This window comes from Canis aureus, chromosome 38 (assembly GCF_053574225.1).
Source record: "Canis aureus isolate CA01 chromosome 38, VMU_Caureus_v.1.0, whole genome shotgun sequence".
Lineage (NCBI taxonomy): Eukaryota > Metazoa > Chordata > Mammalia > Carnivora > Canidae > Canis > Canis aureus.
In genome coordinates, this window is record NC_135648.1 from 1,109,289 (window position 1) to 1,136,321 (window position 27,033).

A 27,033-nucleotide genomic window follows, 5' to 3' on the forward strand; every position below is an offset into this window, starting at 1 on the left:
CGGTGAACGTAGGGATGACAACCGGCGGGCGAGGCTGTGATGAGGAATCCACAGGCCACCATACCTGACACTAGGTCACCCTATAACCCCCCGCCCCCCCAGCCCCCCTGAAGGAACCAAACTTGCGCTGAGCTCGGGAGGGGGGGGGCACCTGACCCCAGAACCAGGGGGCCCAGAATGGTGAATTGGAGTTGGAATTCCAATTGGTATTGGAATCCCAACATTTATTTTCATCATGTGTTAATGGATTTTTAATGAGGCTAATCCGTCACAGCACGTGTGTGTCCGGAAAGGCAACCCCTGGCTTCGCCTTCCTTCTGGAGCCCGGTGGTGGGTGGTGACGAGTGGCACAGGCGGGGAGGTTTCTGCAGCGCCAGCGGCCCTTCCAGCCCCAGGGCTTCTGCATCGTCGGGCGCTTCCCTTGTTGCCTGGGACACCTGCAGGGAGGGAGCGGGGAGGGGGGCTGGGGGGCGCAGGACACCTGCAGGGAGGGCGCGGGGAGGGGGGCAGGGGGGGCGCAGGACACCTGCAGGGAGGGCGCGGGGGGGGGGGGGGCGGGGGGCGCAGGACACCTGCAGGGAGGCGGCCAGAGAGTGGAGCGCGGGTGTTGGCCGGGACCCTGTGCTGGGGAGGCCTGGGCTCCTGCTGACCGTGGGCTCCACTCGCCAGGGCCTGCCCTGCAGCACCTGCCTGGGCGCCCCCCCAGGAGGGGAACCGTGCTCTTCCGCCCCGCGGCGTGCACACCCCCTGCCCCCCCAGCCGGGCGCCAGTGCACCGTGCGCCCAAGGACTCTCCCTCCGGGAAACACCGCGTCCCTGTCCCTGCTGAGGCAGCGGGGGAGATGCACAGGGTCTGCTCCGCAGCTCCGGCCCCTCCCCTCCCGGCGCAGGCCCTAGGTCACTGAAGATTGCTGGCGGGCGGGACCGGGTGGCTCAGCGGTTGGGCGTCAGGCCGTGACCCCGGGGTCCTGGGATCGAGTCCCGCCCGGGCTCCCGGCACGGAGCCTGCTCTTCCCTCTGCCTGCGTCTCTGCCTCTCTCTCTCTCTGTCTCATGAATAAATAAATAACATCTTAAAAAAAAAAAAAAAAAGGCTCGCCTACAAGCGTGCAGAGTGAGCCACGTGACCCTCCCGGTCTCACAGAGGAGGAGCTGGAGGGGGGGCAGGGGTTTTGGGTGATGCTCGGAGGGAACCCGCTGGGATCTGCAGCCCCAAGCCCGAGCGCCCGCCCCGAAAGGTGACGCACCACTGCCCCCCGGCGGCAGCGCGCAGAACTACAGCTCCACCTGCGAGGGGGGAGGAGGGAGGAAGGAGGAGGGGGAGGGGGAGGAGGGAGGAAGGGGGGAGGGGGAGGGAGGAGGGCGCGGAGGGAGGAGTGAGGAGGGGGTGTACGTGTACGGGGGAGGGAGGAAGGAGGAGGGGGTGGATGGGGGAGGGAGGAGGGAGGAGGGGGGCGGAGGAGAGAGGAGCTGCCCCCTCACATCCTTGCCCCTCGCGTTTCCTCTGCAAGGGGGAACACAGGCTGTGAAAGTGAGGAAGACAATCAGCTGGGTGGGAAATCTCAGTCTGAACCCTAGCTTTAGGGAACTTGGCCCAGAACTTGGCCCACGAGGCCCTCCTCTGCGCCAGGACGGCAGGAATAACCCCCAGGGGGCCCCTGGGTGGCTCAGGCTCACAAGGTAACGGGTTTTCTGTCCAAAGAGCATCCCATCCCTCAAAGAGAGCGCTTCCTTCCACACTAAGGAAGGAAATGACCGAGCGAAAGCCTTAGATTAGGCTGGATCTTAGAGTGAATGAAAGATTCTTCAAAAAGGGAGAGCAAGTGGTCATAAGGTGGCAAGCCACTCGCAGGTGTTTAGCTCAGGAAATGCACGTGTGACCTCAGACTTAAATAAATGGCTACTCATCTTCATGCAATTTTAAGATTGATTGATTGATTGATTGATTGATTCATGAGAGACACACTGAGAGGGAGAGGCAGAGACACAGGCAGAGGCAGAAGCAGGGTCCATGCAGGGAGACCGACGTGGGACTCGATCCCAGGACCCCCCAGGGTCATGACCTGATCAGAAGACGGCGCTAAACCGTTGAGCCACCCGGGCTGCCCTCTTCATGCAATTTGAACAGTAAAATATGAAAACGTTACCTGCCAAAGTGCGATCCCGGCTACCAGAATGGTGTCGAAGACGAATGCGCCCCAGGGACTGGTTCACGGTGTCGCATTATCTGAGGACAGTGAGTGACCACCTTCCACCCACGAGATGACCCACATTCCCTGCGTATCTATGCAGGGAGAGTTTGAGACGGCGCGTCACAGTTCTCATCCTCCCGAGGCAGAGACGGAACCCCACGCGACAGGCTCCGTTGCACAGAGTAGAGACTGGATCCCGTTCTCTGCAGGCCCCACCTCCGCAGGCCGGGGGTCCATCCTCATGCTGTTCTGGGGTCAACCGGGCCTAACCACAGCCCTGCGAACGGGAACAACTCTGCTGTCCAGGTTCGGCTAGAGAAACAAAGGTGTGAAGAGGAGAGGTTACCCCCCCCCCAAGGTCACGGAGACACAGTAGAAGAGTCAGAATTTGATCCCAGCTAGTGTTTCCTCCGGGGCCTAAAATCTTAACCAAACACCGGTTTGTTTCTGCGTAAATAAAATACTACAAAGATGCTCACGCGCCCACACACGCCCCTCCGTGCCATCTAGAGGTGGAAACAATATCCGTGGCGGCGTATGGGATTCCACAAGGTAGAGCACGTTACTTCGGTTCTCCTTCCTGGCTGCAGAGTGTTCTAAGGCATCTGAATGTCCTGAGGGTCGGTGGAGGGATGCGGGCAGGCGCATCAGATTCGGGGGGCTGGGCGGGTGGACTGGATTTAATCTTTGCAATGGATCACCAAGAACGGAACACATTTGTGACACTGATCGGTGAATTTGCAGGTGCTTCGAGATGCGCACCTCTGGAGTTTTGACCTCTGGCTAGAACTGAGCCCAGAAGAACAATATGCGGAGAGACGTGCCGCGGGATTGGGTTCCGAGCAAGCCGTGCATCATTCATGCGGAGCCGCGGAGAACACCGGGCAGATGTGCTGAAAACACCAGGATGGAAGGGGAGGCTTGCGGATACTGGTCAGCGCAAGAGAGTTCTCAGGTAACCTACACGGGCCACGACAGATATGCACCAAATATTGGCAGAATTCATTTTCACCCAGTTAAGTCCTGGAACATAGAACACATGAAATGTGTCCGCGCCTATTTGACCAGGAAGGGCCGTGTGAATAGGGCCTTGCATCTCTCGGTGGGAAGTAGAAAGGAAACAATGCACGTAAATCAGTTCCCGGTGGACTGGAAACTGAAGTGAGAGAGACAAAATCCTCACCCTTTTAGGTGAAATCATAAAACAGCAGCTTCATGGCAGTGAAGCATCCAGGATGAAAACCAGGGGGGGGAAAGAAGTTGATAAATCCTATTACATGAAAATTGAGATGACCTGTCCGTTAAAACCTTTCAGAGGAAGCGTGAAGAACCCACCAGAAACGGGGAGCAAGCGTGTGCAGAGCCTAAGTGACAAAGGACCCATGTGCAGCGCCCGCCGAGGGGTGTACCTGCAAAGTGGGGGCCAAAGAGCAGCAGCCCCGGGCCGCCCCGCGAACGCGGGCCATCGAGGGACCGGACGCGGAGCCACCGTGAGGCCCGGGGAGAGGCAAGTGCAGGTCTGACAAGGCCGGGGACCGGTGCGAAAAACCTTAAAAAAAAAATTAAAATAAAATAAAATTAAAATTAAATAAATAAAATAAAATAAAATAATAAAATAAAGAAAGGAAAAGAAAAAAAGAAAGAAAAGAAAAAGAAAAGAAAAGAAGAGAAAAGAAGAGAAAAGAAAAGAAAAGAAGAAAAGAAAAGAAAAGAAAAGAAAAGAAAAGAAAAGAAAAGAAAAGAAAAAAGGAAAGAAAACCTTATTCCTGCGGGGGAAGTGTGAGGAGGCAGATGTGCTGGGAGCATAGCGTGGCATTATCTTTAATAGATAATTAAGGGTTGTTTTTTCCCCCAATTTCATTCCGCTATGATTGACCTGATATTGATGGGCTTAGTGCGCAGACCATCATGGTTCGATAATCGTGCAGGCAGTGGAAGGAGCGCCACAGAAAATCTACGCAACGGCCGTCGACACACACAGTTCAATTTTTTTCCCCTTGTGATGAGAACTTTCGAGATCTACCGTCTCAGCAACGTTCACATACACACGAGGCATTGTTACCTGTCGTCACCAAGCCGCGCATCCCATCCTCAGAATGGTTTTTAGTCCTGGGAGTTTGAACCTTTTGGCCACCTTCCCCGGGGCCCCAGGCCTGACTCCCCACCTCTGGAACCACAACTCTGACCTCTCTATCACCATGAGTTTGGGTCTTTTTTTGTCTTGTTGTTTTTTTGTTTTGTTTTGTTTTGTTTTTTCCTGATTCTACTTACAGGGCAGCCCAGCTGGATCAGCAGTTTAGCGCCGCCTTCAGCCCAGGACCTGATCCTGGAGACCCGGGATCCAGTCCCACATCGGGCTCCCTGCATGGAGCCTGCTTCTCCCTCTGCCAGTGTCTCTGCCTCTCTCTCTGTGTCTCTCATGAATAAATAGATAAAATCTTTAAAAAAAAATTTCTACTTATACGTGAGATCATGGAGTATTTGTCTTTCCTGGACCTGTTTCCCTTTGCAAAACGCCCTCCAGGTCCACCCTCAGAGAGTTCAATGCCCTCCTCTTCTGTGACTGGATGACACTCCACTGCAGACGCCCCCGTCTTCTGTATCCACCCATCTGCTGGTGGACGCGGGGTCGTTTCCACGTCTCGGCTGTTGTGACTGATGCTGCAGTGAACACACACGGGTGCGTGTATCTGTTCAGGACAGTGACTTCATTTCCTTCAGATTTATAGCCAGAGGTGGAATCACGGGTTCTATTTTTGATTTTTGGAGGGACCGCCATACTGTTTTGCATAGTGGCTGCACCAGTCTTCGTTCCCCCCAGCAGCGCACCAGGGCTCCCTCTCCTCCAACACCTGCTAATTCTTGTCTTTTTGGTGATGGTCACTCTAACAGGTGTGAGGTGATACCTGGCTGTGGTCTTAATTTGCATTTTTCCTAGCAATTAGTGATGCTGAGCATCTTTTCGTGTATCTGTTTGGCCATCTGAATACCTTTTTTAGGAAAAATATCTATTCAGATTTTTTGCTCATTCTGAAATTGCAATATTTGAGGTTTTTTGTTTTTTGTTTGTGTTTTTTTACTATTGACTTGTATGAGCTCCTTATTTATTTTGCATATTAACCCTTATCAGATATGTGGTTTACAAACATACAGTGCTAGTTAATTTTAAAGATAAACAAAAAAAAAAATAAAAAAAATAAAGATAAACACCTATCCTATGACACAGCGCTCCAAGTCCTAGAGAAGATTTTTAGTAGCACTGTTTGTTTTTTTAAAAAGTAAGTAACTGGGCAACCCGGGTGGCTCAGCGGTTTAGCGCCTGCCTTCGGCCCAGGGCGTGATCCTGGAGACCTGGGATCGAGTCCCACATCGGGCTCCCTGCATGGAGCCTGCTTCTCCCTCTGCCTGTGTCTCTGCCTCTCTTTCTCTGTGTGTGTGTGTGTGTGTCTCTCATGAATAAATAAAATAAAAAATCTTAAAAAAAAAGTAAGTAACCATAAAAACAAAAGCAAACAAACAAACAAAAAAAGTAAGTAACCAACTGTCCAATGGGCAAATAAATTGTGGTATATTCATAGATTTGTGTAGCAGGACATTACACAACTGTGAACGGTGACAACGGTCACATTAATAACATGAATAAATCTTAATGAGTTGCAGAAGAATATGCATAATACGATTCCATTTATTTAATGTATAAAAATGTACAAAGTAAATGATATATTATTTTTTTGATACAAAACTTGAAGGAACAGCAGAGGGATAAAGACCCACAAAATTCAGGATAGCCATTGCAAGGGAGCAGGAAGCGGGTGGGACTGGAGGGCAACCAGGGAGTTTTGAAATACTGATAATACTACATTTTATAAATTGGGTGGCAGGCATGTAGCTATTTGTTGTGCCACGATACCATTTGCATCTTAAACAGGTAGGTGCTGTGTGTATCACACTGTATTTAACAGTTTTTGAAAAAGCAGATGTTCTCCATGATTTTTTAATCATTGTGCCAAGTATTAATAGCTTGGCACGCCGTAAAACCCTTCTACAACTATTTATAAAGGTTTTCATTTTTTAAGATAATTGTTTTCCAAAACTAAGGATTTCGTCCTACCTTTTTGTCTCACACGTTCGATTTATTTTCGGCCAGTTAGTTGTTCTTGTTCTAGGCTGTGTATGCTAGGAAGAAAAAAAAAAAAAAGGTAAAACGCCCTGAATAAATCTTAAAAAAAATATTTTATTATTTCATTAAGCTCATGCGGTTTTCTTTTTCTTGTTGTTACAAAAGCAATTGGAATCATAACTGAAGATCAGAAAATGTGGCCAAACAAAAATAGAAAAAAAGCCAACACTCAAAACCCACCATCCAGAGAGGCAAGCACCCCTGACCCTCCCTGACAAGCCCTTCAGACCCTTTTCCTCACCGGCTACCAGTTAACGTAGTTCTGGGAAGAGTGGTGTTTGGTTGCACGTGTTTTATGATCTAACATAACTCACGTAGTCAACGTAATTCGAAGTGCAGACCACTCTGGGCTGCCCTCGGTCTTTTTCCTCCGCATCCGAAGGGCCTCCCTCGTCTCCCCAGGGGGGGCCCACGAGAGCCGGGATGGAGAGTAGCTTGCGCTGGGAGCGTGGGTGCCCATCAGCTGGCCGTGCTTACCCGGGCTCTGTTCTGACTCGCTTGCTGGGGATGCAGCTGAGCCTCGGGATCCGTCTGGGCCCAGGGCAGAGATGCAGGACAAGGGGCTCATGCCCGGCGGTGCCACCCCACCGCAGCCCTCCGTTCACACGGGCGCTCCCTCCGTCTTCCCAGCCGAGTGCTCTACGATGCTCCACCGTGGCCTCACCTCGTTTGTCCTCCTCCTCTACGGCCTACGTGGGCAGGTGCCTCATCGTCCGATATCCAAAGTGTCTGTAACTTGAGCTCTCTAGGTAGCCACACCTGCCTTGAAGTGGAGAGACTCACTCCTGAGACCACCACGGGGCCCGGGACTCCGCAGCGGCTGACTTCCCTGGCAACATGGTACATGCTGTACCAGCAAGCATTCCCTAAGAGGGAGGTGAGAACACTGAAAAGAAAACCTCTCCGCCTGGAGTTGCCCTTTATACTGATGATCCCAGAAGCTCTTGTTCAAGTCAAGGCTATCCCGGCGATGGGAGGGGCCAAGCAGCGGAGAACCTGCAGACGGGAGGGGCGCGCGGACCAGGGCACCACGTATTAAATCTCAACGAACTTTGAGCCATCACGTCACGTCTGTGCATTTTTATAAAATCTCTCCTGCGGCCATAAACAAGGTTGTAACTTATCTTGGTGGAATAGGTCTTGGCTCCAAGAAGGTGCTACTACCCAAAGAGCGGGTGCTGGCTCCTGGTCCCCCGTCTTTTGAGCCCAGCGTGCCACTCTGCCGCTGTCCACCCTCCATGGCACCGCACGCTGGGGACACCTCCCTCTAACCAGGTACCCAAGACTTCTCACCTGGGACTCAGGGCTGGTGCAGTGGCAAGAGCAGGGACTGCACGACTTGGACACATCTTCACATCCTTCCAGGCACGAGCTCTTGACTTTGGGCTTATCGCTTAGCCTCTCGGAGTCTCTCATCTGGAACAGAAAGATCCAACGTCCACCTTGCCGGAACGTTGTGAAGAGGCACAGGATGATGTGCCAACATCACCTGGCCCCAAGGCTGGCTCCTGGTATGAGCTTAATGGTTGTCAGTTGTGCCATATATAGCCCCAGGGAAGACCCATCCAGGGTTTAATCGATAAATTGCACATTTTCACTGTGAATTTTTAAAACAGATTTTGATGCTACTGACCCATAGGTTCCTTCTCCAGCTTTAAGAGACATTTTCAAATTCTTGTTCTGTGGGGCCACTTCTCGGCACTTTGCATGATGCCCATGGCCTTCTAGCTCTTCCATGAAGCGTGAGCACAACCAGCACAGCGATCAGCACTCCCAGGGAGACACGTGGAGTGCTCCCCACTCGCGTCAGGGCTGGAGCCAGCCACGAGGAAGGCTTGGAGCCTCCGAGGTGTCGGCAGCCATGCTCGCACGGGACGCACACACGGGCTGCAGGTGACCTCCAATTGTGGGCGGGGCTATGAGGGGCTGCACCGGCCTTTAGTGACATGAACAAAGATGTCCCTCCAGCCTTTAATCTCCTTTGTGCTTGTGATCTGGGTTACTTCCCAGGCATTTGGTTGCTCTGACATCAGGGCAACTCTAAGACACAGAAAATCTGAAATTGCAACAAAGCCCTCGGGCTTCTCTTTCGTGCTCAAGGGGGATGAATCCTTGAACTGCGGGATACCGAGTCAGAGTCCCCCCCAGATCTCAGGGGAACCACTAAGGCCTGAGCTCTGAGGCCTACAATCTCTGAGCTCTGGCATCGCTTAATGGCCAATGTGCCAGTATTTTAGATCCTTCAATTTGCATCCAGCTTCATGTTTATAAAGCCCTTCCACCTGCACGTTTCATGTAATTTTATTCTGTGTTTTTTTTTTTAAGATTTTTGTAATGTATTTATTTGAGATAGAGAGAGCATAAGTGAGTGAGAGAGAGAGCACAAGCAGGGGGAGGCAGAGGGAGAGGGAGAAGCGGACTGCCCGCTGAGCAGGGAGCCGGATGTGGGACCTGATCCCAGGACCCTGAGATCTTGACCTGAGCTGAAGGCAGGTGCTTAACTGACTGAGCCCCTCAGGCGCCCCTGTTTCATATATTTTAATAACCGAATAAATTGATAATATTTCCCCAAAACTTCATCAGGAAGAAACCAGAGGCTCTAACTCCAATGCAAAGTCTTTCCCAGCAGATGGTAGTTCCGTCCCCCTGCGTCTGGTTCTGTCCTCCCGTCACCTGCCGGGCTGAGCGGCAAACCACCACCTTCAGGACGCCCACCCACACGCGCGCACAAGGTGTCACAGCCGCGGCCGACCTGCTAGGGCGGGAATGAACTAGTGATTGTCGAGGCAAGATGGTGAGAGCAGAAGCTCGATGCTGGGGTTCAGACCCAGTCCCCTCACCCCTGAGTCCGCCGAGTGACCTGGAGCAAGTCACTAATCCCATGTTTTAGTTTCCTTACCTGTAAAATGGAGATGATGGTGGAACTTGGGGATCCTGTAAACTGATGCATACAAATCACGTAGCTTAGTGCTTGTCATAGGGCTCAGACCCCATGAGCTCCCATCCCTAAACTGGCAAATCCATCTTCCATCCCAGGAACTGCGGACACCTGAGCTGCCCAGACACAAAAGACAAATGGAAGACCTCCTGCTCCCTCTGAGGTAGTATCCCACGCCCAGGAGGGATCACCTTCGTCTTTCTTACCTTGTAGACCCTCGGACAATTCATGGATGTGCATTTTAAAGAAAGTAGAGCTCAGAGCAGAGGCCGAAGGAGCATTTTCTACCAGGAACTCACTACCTCGAGCCCTGCAGCTGTTGCTCGCTCGCGGCTGAAGACCTTCTGCGCACACGGTAGTGACTTCAGGGTCTTGAGCTCCTCAGCACGGACGGCCAGGTCCTGCGAAACGGGAGTTCCTCGTGTTTGGCCTCCATCTCACCACGGGAGGGATCAGTCTGCAGGAGACACACCATCTACAGCGATCCCGGCACCGGGGCTGGGGGCTGGCACGAGGAGGGGCCGCGGAGCCTGAGCCGTGGAGCTCCGCACGCTCTCCAGCACCGTTGCAGCAGCCGTAGGTGTACTCGATTTTAAAATTGAGTGAAATCAAATAAAAGTAAGTGTATTTCCTCGGTCACACTAGCCGCCCTTCAAGAGCTGGCCAGATCTCTCCTCTCCTCTTGTTTTTGGCCCCGTGGGCCGCAGAGGGGCGAGGACTTCCACCCCGAGCGCCAGATGGGCGACATGAGAGCGAATTGTAGGTGGCGCTTCCTCTCCTCGGTACCAGTCCTCTCTGTCTCCTAAAGGCGCCTACACCGGCTCAAAAAAGTTGTGCAGGGCTTTCGGTCACCATCAAAGGAGCGATTTTGGAGCGTCACTAAGCAAAGGCTCTGACGAGGAATCCAATCTGGGTATTATTTCCACCCCGGGCTGGGTAAGAGATTGTCCCACTGTGTCCTGAATTCTCTTGTATGTTAAGCAGATCCAACAGGGAAAACCAACACAGTTTTTTGCATGTTAGTTTTATGAAGCCGCTCGCCTTTCTCCAAGCAGGACGTGAGATCTGTGTAATTCAGGGCATTTGATGCTAATGCTAGAGATGAAGATGGGAATTATGGGCTGAATGTCTGAAGATCTGAACAGCTCAGGAAGACAAGATACTAAGAACCACTCAGGAATGGGGCGGATGGGGCTGAGCCACAATGGCAGGGGGCCCGCTCCCAGAAAGTGGAACAGTCTGGTGTCGCGGGCACGGGAGTGAGCAGCAGCAGTGCCTGCACTGCAGCCCCCGGCTACAGGGGACCCTGGGGCACTCAAAATGTACAATAGAGGAAGCAAATTTTACGCTGTATTTAATTTTTAGATTATTTAAAATGTATTCATTAGGGAAATAAAGAAAACAAGCAGGGGAAGCAGCAGAGGGAGAGGGAAAAGTAGGCTCCCCGCGGAGCAGGGACCCTGACGTGGGGCTCGATCCCAGGACCCTGAGATCCCAGGACCTGAGCCAAAGGCAGACACTTCACCGACTGAGCCACACAGGTGCCTTACACTGTATTTAATTTTAATTTAAAAATTCATACTCCAGGGGATCCCTGGGTGGCGCAGCGGTTTGGTGCCTGCCTTTGGCCCAGGGCGCGATCCTGGAGACCCAGGATCGAATCCCACGTCCGGCTCCCAGTGCATGGAGCCTGCTTCTCCCTCTGCCTATGTCTCTGCCTCTCTCTCTCTCTCTCTCTCTCTGTGACTATCATAAAAATAAAATAAATAAAATAAAAATTCATACTCCAAATTGAACACCAATAAAAAGTAAATTATTGAAAAAAAAAACCCTCATACTCAGTTCGGTTACTGGAAAACTTTGGGTATGACTGAAATAACTTGAATATGTAAATCTACCTTTTCAACTATACATCTACTGAAATCTAAATACAGATTGAGTATTTCTGATTAAATTTTAGATCCAAGTTGAGATGTGCTCTAAGAGTAAAACACACATCATGCTTAGAAGGCTTGGTACCAAACTGTGAACTATCATATTAATAATTTTCATGTGGTTACATGTGAAGTATAAAATTTTTGATATATTGGGCTAAATCCAACACATTAAAATTGACTTCATTTATTTCTTTTTACATTTATTTGCTTATTATTGAAGTATAGCTGACACACGACGCTACAGGGTCAGATGTACAACAGAGGGATAGCACATCTCTGTACCTTACGCTGTGCTCACCGCGAGTGTAGCTACCATCCGTCACTAGACAAGGCTATTTATTATGGTACCATTGACTGTGCTCCCTGTGCTGTGCCTTTCATCCCCAGGGACTTCTTCACCCCGTAACTAGAAGCCTGTACCTTCCATTCCCCTTCAACCTTTTTGGCCCTCTTCCCACTCCCCTCCCCTCTGGCAACCACCCATTTGCCTTCTGTATTGAACGGTTTGTTTCTGCTTTTGGTTTTTTTTTGTTGTTGTTGTTGTTGTTTGTTTTTGTTTTGTTTTGTTTTTTAGGTTCCACATTTAAATGAAATCATACGGTATTTGTCTTTCTCTGTCTGACTTATTTCACTTAGCATAACACCCTCCAGGTATACATGGATGTCTCTTTTCAGTTTTTAATGTAACTCCTGGAAGATTTAAAATTATATGTGGCTAACATTTCCATTGAACAGCACTTTTCTGGAGCACTTCTCTGGGCCATGTGGGTTCAAATTCCCTTTCTATCGATTTGTAGCTGTGAGATGGGCTCACATGGGAACTTTTGTGGAAATGGGCTAATAATGATGCCTGCTACGAAGAGCTGATGTGAGATGCAAGTGAATTAACACATGCACTTAGAATAGTTCATGACATGCAATGCGCTTATTATGTGGTAGCTATTATTACTATTATGTGTACAGTTGTCACGGCTGTAAGGGCAGAAAGACACTGGGAGGGGACTGTGAAATGCCATAAGAAAGAATATGCTTGGGATCCCTGGGTGGCGCAGCAGTTTAGCACCTGCCTTTGGCCCAGGGCGCGATCCTGGAGACCCAGGATCGAATCCCACGTCGGGCTCCCAGTGCATGGAGCCTGCTTCTCCCTCTGCCTGTGTCTCTGCCTCTCTCTGTCTCTGTGTGTGACTATCATAAATAAATAAAAATTTAAAAAAAAGAAAGAATATTCTTCTGTTCCTTGTGAAAGCCTCGCATAAAATGTCCTTTTGGATCTGGGTGGAAAATGCCCATGGCCTTGCTCCTTTAGTGTCCATCCTGCTGCATATTGGACATCCTCTCACATGCTATGGGGCACGACATTCTCTGTCTCCTGTATACTTTCCCAAAGATCCCAAAGGCACAACTAATGAAAGGGTATCCTGATATAATTTAGAAAAGGACACCAGAAGCAGTGTGGCACTAAACCAGGGGTGTGGAGTCACTTTGTCCCTTAACCACTCTGCCATTTAACTAGCCGTATATCTTGCAGAAAGTCATTATTCTCTCTGGGTTATGTTTCCTCATAGACTAAATAGGGATAATAGAAAGTGCTGCTATAAGGATTAAATACGATAGTGGGGTTGAGAGAGCTCCATAAACCACACAGCATGATGCCAACATTGATGCTTTTTTTTTTACTTTTAGAACCCTTTCTGCTGGTTTAGCCTGTCTTTTAGATAAAATAGAGAGTTGCTTCTGTGGGATTATTTCTAAGTGATTCTAAAGACCTGCCTCTCTTTCAAATTTCCCTTAAACCCGTGTGATAAAATGATCAAGTCCTAGGCCATAAAAAGTTCCAATGTCTCTCTGGGAAATGAAAATGAAAAAGATACCCAGTTTAGGGATTAACTAGTGAGTCATCATCAGCTAGAAACACCTTGGGTCTTTACGGCCAACCAGTCACCGGGCGAGTCTCTGGGGAAATGGAACTTAAGTTTTCATTCATTCTTTCACTCATTCATTCAACCAAGGTGTAGGGATGGTTACTGCGTGAGTCACTCTGGGCTCTTCTACTATATCAGGGACCAGAAAAAAAAAAAAAAAAAAAAAAAAAAAAAAAAAAAAACACAAGGTCCCTGTCTTGCAGAGCACACGTTCTAGTAGGAAGAGGAATAATAAACACGATGTACTGGGAAGGCTATAGTGAGCTACCGAGGGAAGAAACGCCGCAGCGGTGACGCACGAGGGAGGGAGGGCCGCAACATTGAATTGGGCGGTCAGCCTATGTCTCCCTGAGAAGGCGGCAGTTCAGCAAAGCCTTGAAGGAATCGATCCTGCAGATATCCATGGAAGAGTGTTCCAGAAATAGCAGCAGCTCGTGTGAAGGCTCCGGGGGCAGGAGCACGCCCGGGCGCTCAAGGGACAGTGGGGAGGCGCAGTGTGGCTGCAGCCCGGCAAGGGGAGACGACGGGAGGTCAGAGCCATGAAGCGGGAGGGGTGGCCAGAGACATCCTATACTGTCCGGACGGGACCCACTTCGGAGTGAAAAAGGGGCTTCAATGATCACACCGGGGTGACAGTCACCAGCCAGGCAAAGCAGGGTACCTGGGGCCCTGCTGAGAAGCCGTGTCTGGCCTCTGGCTTTTCCCTTAAAGCAAAAAGGAAGCCACTTGTAGAGCAAGGTCTCCCCATGCTCAGCAATCATAGCAAGTGGTCAGGAAAGTCCCCGGGTCGAGGGCAGGGGCGGGAAGGCAGTGCGCCCTCGGGCTGACCTGGGTAGACTTCACACCCTTTAAAAAGTCTTAAAAAATGGGTAGCCCGGGTGGCTCAGCGGTTTAGCGCCGCCTTCAGCCTGGGGCATGATCCTGGAGTCCCGAGATTGAGTCCTGCGTCAGGCTCCCCGCATGGAGCCTGCTTCTCCCTCTGCCTGTGTCTCTGCCTCTCTCTGTCTCTCATGAATAAATAAATAAAATCTTAAAAAAAAAAAAGTCTTAAAAAATGTATTGTTCCGGGACGCCTGGGTGGCTCAGCTTCAGCCCAGGGCGTGACCCCGAGACAGCAGCAACATTGCTAAGTCCCGGGACAGGGCCCAGCGGTAAGCGGCCCAATGGACAGAGGCAGCAGCGGTGGCGCCAGGCCAAGGCGGTGCTGCCTTCAGTCTCCACCTGACGTTGGAGCAAGACTCCTTGGGACTCCGCCGGGGACAGCTCACCCAACGAAGCCCTCAGGGGCAAGAGGCCGAGCTGCCACAAAACTGTCAGGCACCGTTTATTCACGCCAGGCCCCAGTTCTACAATCCTCCTGCCCCTCCTGCTGTGCCCTTGGTCCCAGGTCCATGGGCCTCAAAGTAGCATTAAAAAAATTAAAAAAAAAAAAAATTTAAAAACTACCCAAAGGCCCCGATGCAGCTGAAACAGAAAACATCTGAAAAAAAAAACAAAAAACAAACAAACAAAAAAACAACAAAAAACAACCCAATCCACAACTCCTATAGTCGGCCCCCTGCCGGAGTGTGGGAGCCCGACGGAAACACCGCTGGTGTCTCCCACCCACACCTGTCACCTATAATCAACAACGTTTGGAAGATATTTTGTCCCTCCCCCGATCCCTGCCCCTTCGGAGTCCAGAAGCGGGGTCTGCATCAAACAGAAACCTGAACCCAAACCCTCCGCTGCACGCGTGTTGATATTTTAGTGGCCAAGATGTCATGCATTAGCATCCTCCTCCTCCCTACGTGTGCTCAGGAGTTACTGGGTCTGGGAGGCGACGGGAGATTGTGGGGTGAAAGCGACGGTGCTGGGTCCCCACGCGTGGGGATGGCACAGCCTCACCCAGCCTCAGTCAGCGCTCTGGCCACAGCCCTTTAGGGCCCGGCGGCCTTCCTGGGATCCAGCGCGCAGCACCTATGAGAGGCACACAGGACGCCTGACGCCGGCACGATGTCCTGGGTCAATCATAGCTCAATTCCAAACATTAAAAAAATAAAATCAGGAGGACGAGACTCATCGTAGAAGAAGCCCCCCGAGTTGACCCTAGCTCATGCCAGCGACCACAGCCGGATGCTGTAGGATCGGACGCACTCGTCTGCTTTGGGCGTCAGGTCAGACGTGTGGTTAGGCCACCAGCAGAGCAGATGCGGAGTGAGGGCGAGGGCAGGTCAGGCCTCCTCTGGGAGGCGCTGGGTGTGGACAGGGTGCTTCTTTTTTCATCAAAATTAAAACCACCCAGCATGAGGCCTAATAAAATACAGTTCTTCCTCAACTTCCCGTGGTGCTATGTCCTATAAACCCAGTGTAAATTGAAAATGCCCAGGGAATCCTGGGGTGGCTCAGGAGTTGAGCATCGGCCTGCACCCCAGGGCGTGACCCCGGGGTCTCAGGATCGAGTCCCACGTCGAGCTCCCTGCGTGGAGCCTGCTTCTCCCTCTGCCTGTGTCTGCCTCTCTCTCTGTGTCTCTCTAGAATAAATAAATAAAATATTTTAAAAAATAAAAGAAAACGTCCTAAGTAGAAAATGCATTCGCTGCACCCAATCTAGGGGACGTCGCAGCTCTGCGGTGCCTCTGAGTGCTCACAACACTTCCTGGAGCCCACTCTTGGACAGAATCGTCCACCACGAAGCCCCTTTTACAACAACGTGCAAAATAGTTTGCGTGACTTACTGGATGCTGTGCTGGAGGCGAGAAACAGGGACAGGATGGTGGCCTCAGGTGAGCTGTTTGCTGAGCCGGCCATCACGCGGCACCGCGGCCCGCATCTCCAGCACATCGCTGACCTGGGAAAGACCCAAACGCAAAACTCAAAGTAGAGTTTCCATTCAATGTGCACCTCTTTGTACCATCAGGAAGTCAAGAAACGTTATAAATCAAACCCCTGGGGGCTGGGGCCGTCCATACATCGTAGAACAAGAGGGAACTTGGCAAAAAAAAAAAAAAAAAAAAGAAGAGGGAACTTGGCATCGTTTGGAACTAGACACAGGTGGCGGCTGCGCAGCACCACGAATATGCGACATGCTCTAGAATCGCTTGAAGACGGCTAATTTTATGGTGTGTGGATGTCACCTCGATTTACAAACGACAAAGGACTTGTTGATAATGATTTGCACAGAAGAAGGGCTGCGTCGGGAAACAACCGACTTGGACTTTAGGAAAATGACATGACCTCACCGACGGAGTAAGCAGGGATCCAGGTAAAAACGTGGATTTTGATCCTCGGAAAACATTTTTTTTTTTTAATTTATTCACGAGAGACATAGAGGGAGAAGCAGACTCCATGCAGGGAGCTGACGCGGGACTTGATCCCCACACCCCAGGATCACGCCCTGGGCTGAAGGCGGTGCTAAACCGCTGAGCCCCCCAGGGGTCCCTTGGAAAAGATTTTTTAGAACCTGAACTAGAAAGTAGGATGTGAAAACCAATAGTTGCACCGAATGCAAATACATCAATTATTCGCATCCGCGTGAACTGACCGTGGCGGCCACAGGACAAGGTCGGTGGGTGCAGCACCACCCAGCTCGGAGGCTGCTCGCAGAGGGACACAGCGAGGGCCCCGGACCCTGAACTGCGGAGGGCAAAGCAGTGGGAGGCGACACCCCAGCGCGGCTGGCCTGGCCCCGGGCACGGCACCTGCTCCTGTGCAGAGGCCCCGCGCCACAACCAAAGGCCAACGTCAGCGAGCAGCCCAACCGCCCTGAGCTCGGATGCACATGAGGAATTGGACTCAGCGGGTCCACACCGACGGCGACCGACCCGCAGGAAACACGGATAGAGACCCGGGAGAGGGGGAGAGCTGCCCAGCGCTCTCTGGGAATGGTCCTTCGGGTACCCCGGGACACCCAGCGAGGCGCAGGACGCTCGGCCACTCCATCAAGGCTTCCTCCGGCCACGGCTGGAGACATTCTTTACCTTCTCGGTGGGGCCTCAGGGGTGTCTCGGCGAACAGTAACAGACGGTGATCCCGTGGACCTAACTCGTTCCCTGAACTCCGGGGAATTCCACTGAAAAACGGGGTCCCATCTTCACCGGACGGACCTAAGATTCCTGCCATCAAACAGGCCACAGAAAACGGCACCTGAAACGTGTAAATAGAAAGCATTTAAAAACACAGATCTCAATCAATCAATCAATCAATCAATAAATAAATAAATAAATCACCTATTTCCTCCAGTTCCCTGCTGAGCGGGGAGTCTGTGTGTCCCTCTGCCCCCCCCCCCCCCCACAGCTCGTGTTCTCTCTCTCTCTCTCTCGTAAATACATAAAATCTTTTATTGTTTTAATAAAATCTTTTTGAAAAAACAAAAATAAATACAAATAAAAAACACAAAAAAGGCCTACTTCTTGCATGTCTGAGTTTGGGGAGTGAGAGTCCATCTGCTGGGTATTTTTTTTTTTTATTTTAATTGCAGGAATAATGGATAGCACAGTTTCGCGCTCTGATGCCAACCTCATAATAATTTTGTCAGGCCATCGTGCTTGTCTCCTTCCTTGGAACAACTTCCCAGACCTTGAGCTTCTCCTTCCTCCAGCCAGACATCAAAAGCCTCTAAATATAAGCTCGGGGATCCCTGGGTGGCCCAGCGGTTTAGCGCCTGCCTTTGGGCCCAGGGTGTGATCCCAGTTTGGGGATCGAGTCCCACGTCGGGCTCCCTGCATGGAGCCTGCTTCTCCCTCTGCCTGTGTCTCTGCCTCTGTCTGTGTGTGTCTCATGAATAAATAAAATATTTTTTAAAAATAAATAAATAAAAAATAAATAAATATAAGCTCATGCCAATAAGACACCTGCAGACCGGCACACCCAGAAAAATCAGAATTCCCTTTTTAGGCTCCGTCTGGGTCAACGTCCTGCTCGACATATTCTGATTCCCACCCCAGCTACGTGCATTTCCCTTGTGAAGGTCTCCGTTGCAGTAAAACCAAAGGTGGCACCGATTCGCCCAGTCAACTGAAGGTTTAAGGTCAAACTATCCCCGGCTTTTCCTTTTCTGGAATAGAGTCAATACCAGCTCTTCCTCCCAGCACGGAAACCCATAACTCGTTTTCTGAGCGGCAACTGGTTCCCCAGAGCCTTTTCCAGAAACCTGCACACAGGCCTGACCCCGCCTGGGACCGTTCAGGAGGACTGTTTGTCGGCGTGGGGCAGGAAGACATTGTAGGTAAAGCTCTGCATGTCTTAGCGATGGGACGCGACATAGGAAGGTTCTGGAAGCCAAGGACAAGGCGCGACCTGCTCGTGTCGCTTGGAGACGCGACCAACTCCCGCGGGGTCCCCGGGTGCTAAGCCGGGCCTGGCTAACGCTGGGTTTCAGGGTTCCGTGCCCCTCAGGCCCCAAGCCTTCCTTCCCCTTCTTCGGGGAAGCCTGAACTGCTTTTCTCCTACGAACTTGAGGCTTCAGCCAAAGATATTCTAGGTTTAGGGAAATGAAAGCGCAGCACTCTCGCTTCGTCTCCTTTCCCCAGTTTCAAGGGAGTTCATGCCCAGAGGAGTGGTTTTCCAAGTAAGGTCCCCGGCCCAGCACTGTCGGCATCCCCCGGAAACTTCCTAGAAGTGCAACCCCCAGGCCTAGTAAATCCCGAGCTCTTGGCCCCCTCCCCGGCAAGCTGTCGCCACGCGTCACGTCTGAAAACCACCCCTCGGAACCTTCCAGTGTGTCTGCCGTGTGGACCAATAAATTCCTGCGGCTTGGAGGGAGGTCCAGGCTGCAGTCGTGGTTCCCCCATGGAGCAGCGAGTGAGCTGGGGAGACCCGCCGGGACACAGGGCAGCGGAGTGGCTGGAAGAGATGCTGGTAACACTGGTTCCCTCCCGCGTTAGCACAACGGGAGGCCGTCCGGCTGCCCCGGGCCGGGCCCTTAGGACACTGAGGACATCTCCCAGCCCCAGGGCAGGAGAAAAAGGAGCGATGCTTCATTCCTCCTGGAAGCAGCCCCCCCGCCAAGGCAGGGCCTGCATGTGATGCCGCCCAGCATGGTATCAGCCCGGGTACGGGGTCCAAGACGATCGGACAGACGGCGTAAGGGATAAAAACCCATGCCAGTAGCTCACAGGGAAGGGAAGACCTACAGATTGGCTCCCATCCATTTGTCTGTGTATTTGCTCGACAGACATTTGTGGAGCGTCCCTGTGCTCAGGCTCATTTTCGTTAAGTAGCCAACCCACTGCCAAAGCCTCTGGAACGCGCCACTTCTTGAGGAACGTCTTGGAAGGATCTATGGTTCCCGTAGGTAGTGCGGAGCCGGCCGTTTTTGGGCAACGCCCCTGATAGAGTTCTACCAACTGCAATGAATGCAAAAGGGTAGAGAGCTTGGCTATGCCCCGGACACTGAGGACCAGCCCTTAGACTGTCACACCACTGTGGGTCTAGACCTCTGGGCCACCCATCACTCCCATGACCCGGAATTCAAATCCCTTCAAGAAAAGAGCTCATCATAGGTGGCAGGAACCGGGGTTTTCTTGGCCACTACAGTGACCATACCTTAGGATCAGTCCCGCAAACCTCCTCAAGGTGGGGTCTCTGTGCAAATGGAAACCAAGCAGTGATTTCCCTCATCCTGGGTAAATGACCCCAGCGAAACCAAATGAAGGATGTTTGAGGGCAGCGGTTTCCCGGTCAGCATTTTCCTGGAACGGGATGGTCCCCGCTCTACGGTGTGAATTCCGTCTCTAGGAATCAGTGAGGCCATGCTGTGCTGGGGCAGGCTAAGATGTGGGCAAGAGAAGGTTTCCTGGGGGAAAAGCCGACTCAGCAGCAGCTGAGTTTTTGGGTGAAGCTGATGTTTCTAAAGGGAATCTGTCAATGGGCAAGCAGCTGGCTAGTGGGGTATGATCTTCCACCAATGTCCTCACCCCCAAAATGGGTTACATCCCTCCTAGCCTCGGGGATGACCCCTGAATTCAGAAGACTCACTGTCTTCCATCGTGAAGATAATCCTATTTGGAGAGCATATGATCCTGAAGTCAGACCTTCGGCCTCTCATAAGGGGTGGGAGGGGGTGTTCTCCAGGATTTGTGTGGGGTTCGTGCCGCACTAACTGGCCCAGAGCCTACACAAACCGACGACTGCGTGGGGCAGGGTCTGATGGGTCTTCTGCACAGCACCCACTCTCCTGGATTAGGAAGCGCCATATTTCCTGAGAATGTCTGGAAGCCTTTGCCTACCTACTGGCCACCCTCCCAGCTGCTGGTTGGCTGCTTTTGAGCACCACGAACCCTCAGCCTTGCAGCTGCAAAACTCTGTGACGCCTGAGAAGAGTGAGCACGTGTCGTCGTAACACGAGGCTCTAACAACACGGGCAGAGGTTGAACCTCCGTCCTTCTCTTTCATGAGGAGCAACAGAGATCCCAACAGGATAGTTCGGGGCACACTAACGTGTATTACGATCGAAAATTCTTATCCATATATATCCCAGAATAGGCAAATCCCCGTCCTTCTGGTTCCAGAGTGAAATTCCATGCATATTGAAGGGCGCAGTTGCAATCTGATGGAGTAGCCCTGCATCCTGCTATGGCACCTCCGCCCAGGTTGGCTACTTGGTTAACACCCAGATACGGGTTAGACAGGTGGTGGGGGGCTGCCCGGGGCGGCAGGCAGTGCTATGGGAGCACAGTTAGGTGCTAGGGGCTTCCTACAGTGCCGGAGCCCAGCCCGAATGGCCAGCGCAGTGGGAAGCCAATGGTACATCAACGACCACGCACAGTGCTACGAGGGCGACCTCACAGGGATGACCCCCGGAGGGTGTGCATGCGCTCGGTAGGTGCTTCCAACGGTTGGAAATCCAACTCAACATGGATCTATACTTGTGAACCAGTATCTAAAACCCAGGGCCTTAGGAAGTTGTTAAGGAAGGAGCCATGGAAAAAAAATTAAAAAAAAAAAAAAAAAAAAAAAAAAAAAAAAGGAAGGAGCCATGGGCAGACCCGAACCTGACCATTTATCTGATTACCTCTCAGGAGCAGAGCATGTCTTACTTCGGGTGCACTTTAGGAGTCGCCAGGCTCTAAGAGGCCCTGAGGCCAGCCTGGACAGCGCCTAAGGGCAATCCCTGCCCCCTCCCCTACAACTGCACCGAGTCCCCGTTCCCTTCCCCTGACTCATCCCTGCTAGGGATGCAAGTGAGGAGGCGTGGAGGGTGTAGCCTTGAGGATTAGCGTGCACCCAGGTTGATGGGGACAAAGATAACCTTCCCCGGGTCATGCATCAGCCCATTTGCCCTACACGGAGAAAAAAAACTCAGGGTGGGAGAGGTACTGAGTATTTCCTTTAAGTGAGAGAGACATGAGTACCTAAAACCAGAAAATTGGTTTTGACTATCAGGTTGCTTTTGTGTGTGTGTGTGTGTGTGTGTGTGTGAGAGAGAGAGAGAGAGAGACTTTAGCAGGAGTGGTTTCAGGAATGAACAAGAATGATGCATAAGTAGCCGGAAAAATGGCAATACTGTAGTTAACGGAAATTTTGCATGAAGGAAGAGCAGAGGTAGGTCAATAACACAGCTGTGGAGCCTCAGGAGGTGACCAAGAAAGGTAAATTATTTTAAAAATGGAGGTGACGGACGGGAGAGCGAGTGTGCAAGTGTGTGTGTGTGCGTGTGTCTGTACGTGGGCGTGTGAATGTGTGTGTAGGAGTGTGTGAGGGTGCACGTGAGTGTGTGTAGGGTCCGTGCATGTGCATGAGTGTGTGCTGAGCTGAAGGCTGAGAGTCAGGAGACCGCAGAGGCGGAGGGTGACGGGGGCCAGACCCGACCCTGACGCCATCCCGGAAGGCCATGCTCTGGAGCAACGGTGAAATTCAACTCAAAGAAGAGAAGCACCTCATCCAATGAGGCAGAATAGGTTGGAAATGCAGGAAAAATCCTAACATGCCAAGTTCAAGTGCATGCATCTTGCGTAGAACGTTCTTCTTTCCAAAGCCAAGAAGCACCAGGCAATTTAGTGAGATAGAGTTTCTCCAGTTGGGCCGTAAGTCAAGTTAAGTGTGATTATTGATCTCTCTCTCTCCCTAATCAATAGATAGCTCTTGGGAAAGGGAAAAAGATACAGGATTCAGAAGGCCAAGAGCAACCGTTCGGGCCCAGAACCCCTGAAATGAAACAGCCCGGAAGCACAGCTTTGTAGTGATCCCAAGCTAAGGATGTCTCTTTTTTGTATTTTCTAAAGGATTATGAATCTGATCTGCGCAGAGATTTGTGATCCACAGAAGGGGCCACAAAACCTAAAACATTTATATCAGACCCTCTGCCCAAAGCGGCCGCCAGCCCGGCCCAGACCCTGCACAACTTCCCCGCTCACCTGCGGCCGTCCTCGGTAAAGTTTAATTTTCTGAGATTCCCTCGTCAGTTTTAAAGCAGAGGATATGGGATCACAAGAATCCCTTAATACTTTTCTTCCTGTGGCCCGACCCTTAAGAGAAGAGTTTAGGATTTCTTTTCATTTCCTCTTGTGACTCGGGGCGGTGGGGGGGGGTGGCCATGAAGAAGAGCGCCTTGATCTTCACGCCCCCCCCCATATCTGGGGTCAGCTGGGGGACGGGGCGGGAAGGCTGCACGGGAGGAAGGTCTGAATCACGCCTCGTCCGGGTGCACCCGGGTGGCGGCAGCGGGAGCCGGAGCCTCAGCAGCAGGGAGCCCTGGGCTCCCCGGGCACACGGGCGAAACGTGTGCAGGTCAACCTCCTCCGCTCTCGGGGAGGCAGGCGTCGCAGACCCCCCAAAGCCCGCTGCCTCCCGTGCCCCTGACGTCGCGCCTCCGTCCTTGCCCACGTTCTCAGCCCCCAGGCAGCCCCCCAACACCTCCAAGTGGACCAGAGCCTCTCGTCTGAGAACAGGAGCTGCTGACGGAAGAAACAGAACAACGAGGAAGGGGCACCTGGGGGGGTCAGTGGTTGAGTGTCTGCCTTCGGCTCAGGGCATGACCCCAGGTCCTCCCACTGCCCACCCGTGCCTCAGTTTCCCCAGCTCAAACAGCGGGATCCTAATAGAGTTCATCTCTCAGAGAGGCTGCGTAAGCGAGACGATGCTCGGGGAGCAGTTCGTGCGTGAGGAGGACGCGCACCCCCCATACCTCTTACCCCTTCCGGGCGGGTCCTATCCATGCTCTCCGTCCCGGCCCCGGGTCCGCTCACTTCCCCGCAGCTCCACTGCCCTAACGTAAGGCAGGAGCGCGTCACGCGTGCTCTTGAACCACTGCCCAGTCTGGCTCGCCATCAGTCCTGCTCCAAATTTCAGCCAGGATGACTTTCCAAGGTGTAAATCTGAGCGTGCGCTGCACCCCCTTACACACGCACACCTGGAATCTCTCACCAGCAGGTATTTGCTCTGAAAACAAAATCTTGGAATAAAATCCAGAGGCGAGGGGGCCAGGGTGGGCGAAAGGGGCGACGGGGGTCAAAGCTACAAACCCGCAGTCATAAAAGAGAAAAGTCCCGGGCGTGGGACGCACAGTATGGTGCCTGCGGCGACTAAGCCGCGTGCATGTAAAGTGGCTAAAAGAGCGGCTCTCAAGAATGCTCATCGCGAGAAAATAGAAGTCATTACGACATGGGCGGTGGAGGTTCATGAGAAGCGGGGATCGGCGTCGCCGGAAGGTGGCTCTCACCGTGGGGCTTTTGCCCCCCGCCCTCCCGGCCGCATTTGGTTCTCAGGGTCCATCACGGGTTAATGCCCCTTCCTCCGGGAAGCGCTCTGGGACGCTTCTGGCCTCTGGGTCCTTCTGGCCTCTGCTGCCAGAGAACTCAGCCGAAGTCTTGCTGCGATGACTGCAGTCGGTGTCTCCCTGCTCCCCTGGGCCCCGTGGGCCCCCCTGGGCTCCCATGGGCCACCCCATGCTCCCTGGGCTCCCCAAGGGCCCCCTGGGCTCCCCTGAGCTCCCTCTGCTCCCTTGGGCTCCCTGGGTCCCTCTGGCTCCCCTGGGGTCCCTTTGCCCCCCTGGGCTCCCCTTGGCCCCCCTCAGTTCCTCTGGGCCCTCTGGGCTCCTCTGGGCTGCCTGGGTCTCCCTGGGCTCCTTGGGCTCCCTTTGGCCCCCCCTTGGCTCCCCTCAGCTCCCCTGGGCTCCTCTGGCCCTTCCTGGGCTCCCCTTGGGCCCCCTGGGCCCTCCTGGGCTCCCCTGTGCCCCCTGGGTCCCCCCTCAGTTCCCCTGGGCCCTCTGGGCTCCCCTGGCCCCCCCTTGGCTCCCCTTGGCCCCCCTCGGCTCCCCTTGGCCCCCTGAGCTCCCCTGGCCCTCCCTGGGCTCCCCTTGGCCCCCCTTGGCTCCCTGGGCTCCCCAGGCTTCCCTGGACTCCCTGAGGCCCTGGCACCCAGCAGGCCCCAGTGAGGCCTACGAGGGAGGAAGCCACGTGGCTCCTCCGTGACTGGCTCCTGCTCTGGTCCCCGTGAGTCACCACCCATCGGGTGGAGGGAAAGTGACCCTCATCCACAGTCACTGAGTCAGGGGACAGGAAGCAATCAGCTGCACGGGGCCCTGAATGGTCTCCTGGGCTGAGTCAACTCGAAGGAGAAGAATGACGGATGGAAACCCCGGAAACTGCCAGCCGTTCAGTGGGGTGCCCGGCGCGCCCTCGGGAAACCGTGCCAAAACCACCAGCCCAAGGGGGCCGGGGTGGCCCGGGGTGCTGGAGGGGGCTGGGGGGGCCGACGGGTCTGGGGGGGGCCGGAGGGAGGCTGGGGTGCTGGAGGGGGACGGGTGAGCTGGGCTGGGGGGGCCGGGGGCCGGGGGGCGAGCGGAGGCCAGACCCGAGGGCGCGCAGGGGCCGCCTCGCCGCACCCCGCGGCCTCAGGCACCTGTGCGTCCCAGGTGCGTCCCAGGTGCGACCCAGGTGAGCCCACGCGTCGTCGTCCCCGGGGACCACGGAGGCCTGCGACAGCGCGGGCGAGGAAGGAGCTTCCGTGGGTGCACCTGCCATCCTACCTGGGCGGGGCGGCCGGGGGCGAGGACGCGGGCCCTGGAGAGGGAAGCGCGAGGCTTGTTTCTGGGGTTCGCGGCGGAGACACGCCCTCCCGCGGGGGCGCCCGAAGCGGACAGGGGCGCGGGGCCGAGTCGCGTCCGCAGCTCAAGCACGGAGGCCCCCGAGTCCCGCCCACACCTGCACGTTCCGCGCACACGCTCCGGAGGCCGTGCAGCCGTGCGGTGGGCGAGGCGCACACGCGGGCACACCCACGCACACCCATGCACACGCGGACACCCGCTCCCCCGCCAGGACCACAGCGCCGCAGCCCCACGCTAAGCCCGAGGTGCGCATTTGCGCGGCGATGGGGGCGCACGGAGGCCCCTGCTCGGGGTCAGGCCATCGCCTCCAGGGCCCCCCGCGTCTCCGCACAGTGACCCCCCGCCCTTCCGTGCGCCCCTCCTCTTCCCACCCTCTCTGGGGACGACGTGACTCATCTCAGAGGAGGTCGCCTTGGAGGGGGAGCTGCCCAGTGCTCACCTGGGCCCGTCCTCCCGCCACCAGGTGCCAGGCGCGCGGCCGCAGGTGCACAGCGTTCGATGCAGGCGCTGCAGGGCGCGCTCCCGGGGCAGGGCACCAGCCTCCCCTCGGGCCTCCCAACCCTTCCCGCCCCGCGTCCCTCCCTGCGGATGGCGAGGGCCCAGGCTCCACCACAACACCCCGAGCACGTGCTGCAGGTGGCCCTGCCAGGGTCCCGTGTGTGAGTGTCCATCATTGGGGCTCCAAGGAAGAAAGCCTTGCCTGGCTCCCCCTGCCCCCCACCCCCACCCCGCTCCCCAGCCAGCTTCCTGGGAGCTGCCGCTGTGCTCATCACACCCCCCACCCCCCACCTGCTCCGCCCAGCTCCTCCCCAGTCTGTCCACCCACCCCCAGGCCACTTAACCTAAGCCCCTGGGCCCCTGGGCAGCGCTCCCGGCCTCATCTCCATCCTCCACCCCGCCCACACACATCCCTTCTCCTCCTCTCCCAGACCTGGGAGCTTGGCCTGTCCCGGCCCCTCTCACTGTGCACCTCCTGCCAGGTGACCTCATGCCCTACCCCTTTCCTCCTCTCCCGGACCTGGGAGCTTGGCCTCTCCGGGCCCCTCTCACTGTGCACCTCCCGCCAGGTGACCTCGTGTCCCACCCCTTCTCCTCCTCTCCCAGACCTGGGAGCTTGGCCTGTCCCGGCCCCTCTCACTGTGCACCTCCTGCCAGGTGACCTCATGCAGAGGTCTGGGTCCCCGCTACGCAGGTGGCGCCCTGAAGCTGACCCAGGCGCAGCTCCCGGCCTCACACACACCCTGCACCCCTTGGAGAGCCCCAAGGCACCGAAGCTGGGCTCACCATCTTCTGCGCTGAACCTGCTCTTCCTCTTGACAGAGTTTCTCGTCTTGGTCAGCGGGATGCGAGCCAGACATCGTGGCACCGTCCTGGGCAGGCCCCCTCCTCTTTCTACCATTTGCAATCTGTGACCAAATCCTGCGCATCTCGGCTCCTCCGTGTCCCTGCGACCCAGCCCCCTCGCTCTGTCCCCACCACCACAGCCACGGCCAGCTCCACCATCGCCCCCAAGCTGCACCAGGCCACACTGCTGGGAACCCCCTCTCAGCTCTGCAGCCTGCCCCAGAACCTTCCGCGATGTTCTCCAAGCTGCAGTTGGACCCATCTTCCAAAAATGCAAACCGAGGCACACGATCGCTCGGCCACTGGGACCTCCTGCACCCCCTGTCCCCCGGTCCGGGAAGCTCCCCACTGCGTCCTCTGCCCCACTAGTTCCTACTGATCTTTCAGACTCAACCCCAGAGCCATGGCCTGGAAGACACTTCCCCGGGGTCTCGGGAGGGCCCGCGCATCGCCCTCTCGCTCTCAGCACGGCTGTCGTGTGGAGATCTGTGTCCCCT

General features: G+C 54.2%; 1 long non-coding RNA gene across 1 annotated transcript in view; it reads right to left on the reverse strand.

Annotated features, from left to right (window-relative positions):
* Positions 1 to 1,981: 1,981 nt before the first annotated feature.
* The window catches only part of LOC144307164 (uncharacterized), a 31,811-nt gene continuing 6,759 nt past the window's right edge, over positions 1,982 to 27,033 (reverse strand). The window contains exons 3-6 of the long non-coding RNA XR_013374090.1: positions 17,127 to 17,292; positions 6,302 to 6,366; positions 3,600 to 3,739; positions 1,982 to 2,502 (exon numbers count right to left, since the gene is read on the reverse strand). This is a non-coding gene — a long non-coding RNA (uncharacterized LOC144307164). The remainder of the gene's footprint in view (positions 2,503 to 3,599; positions 3,740 to 6,301; positions 6,367 to 17,126; positions 17,293 to 27,033) is intronic.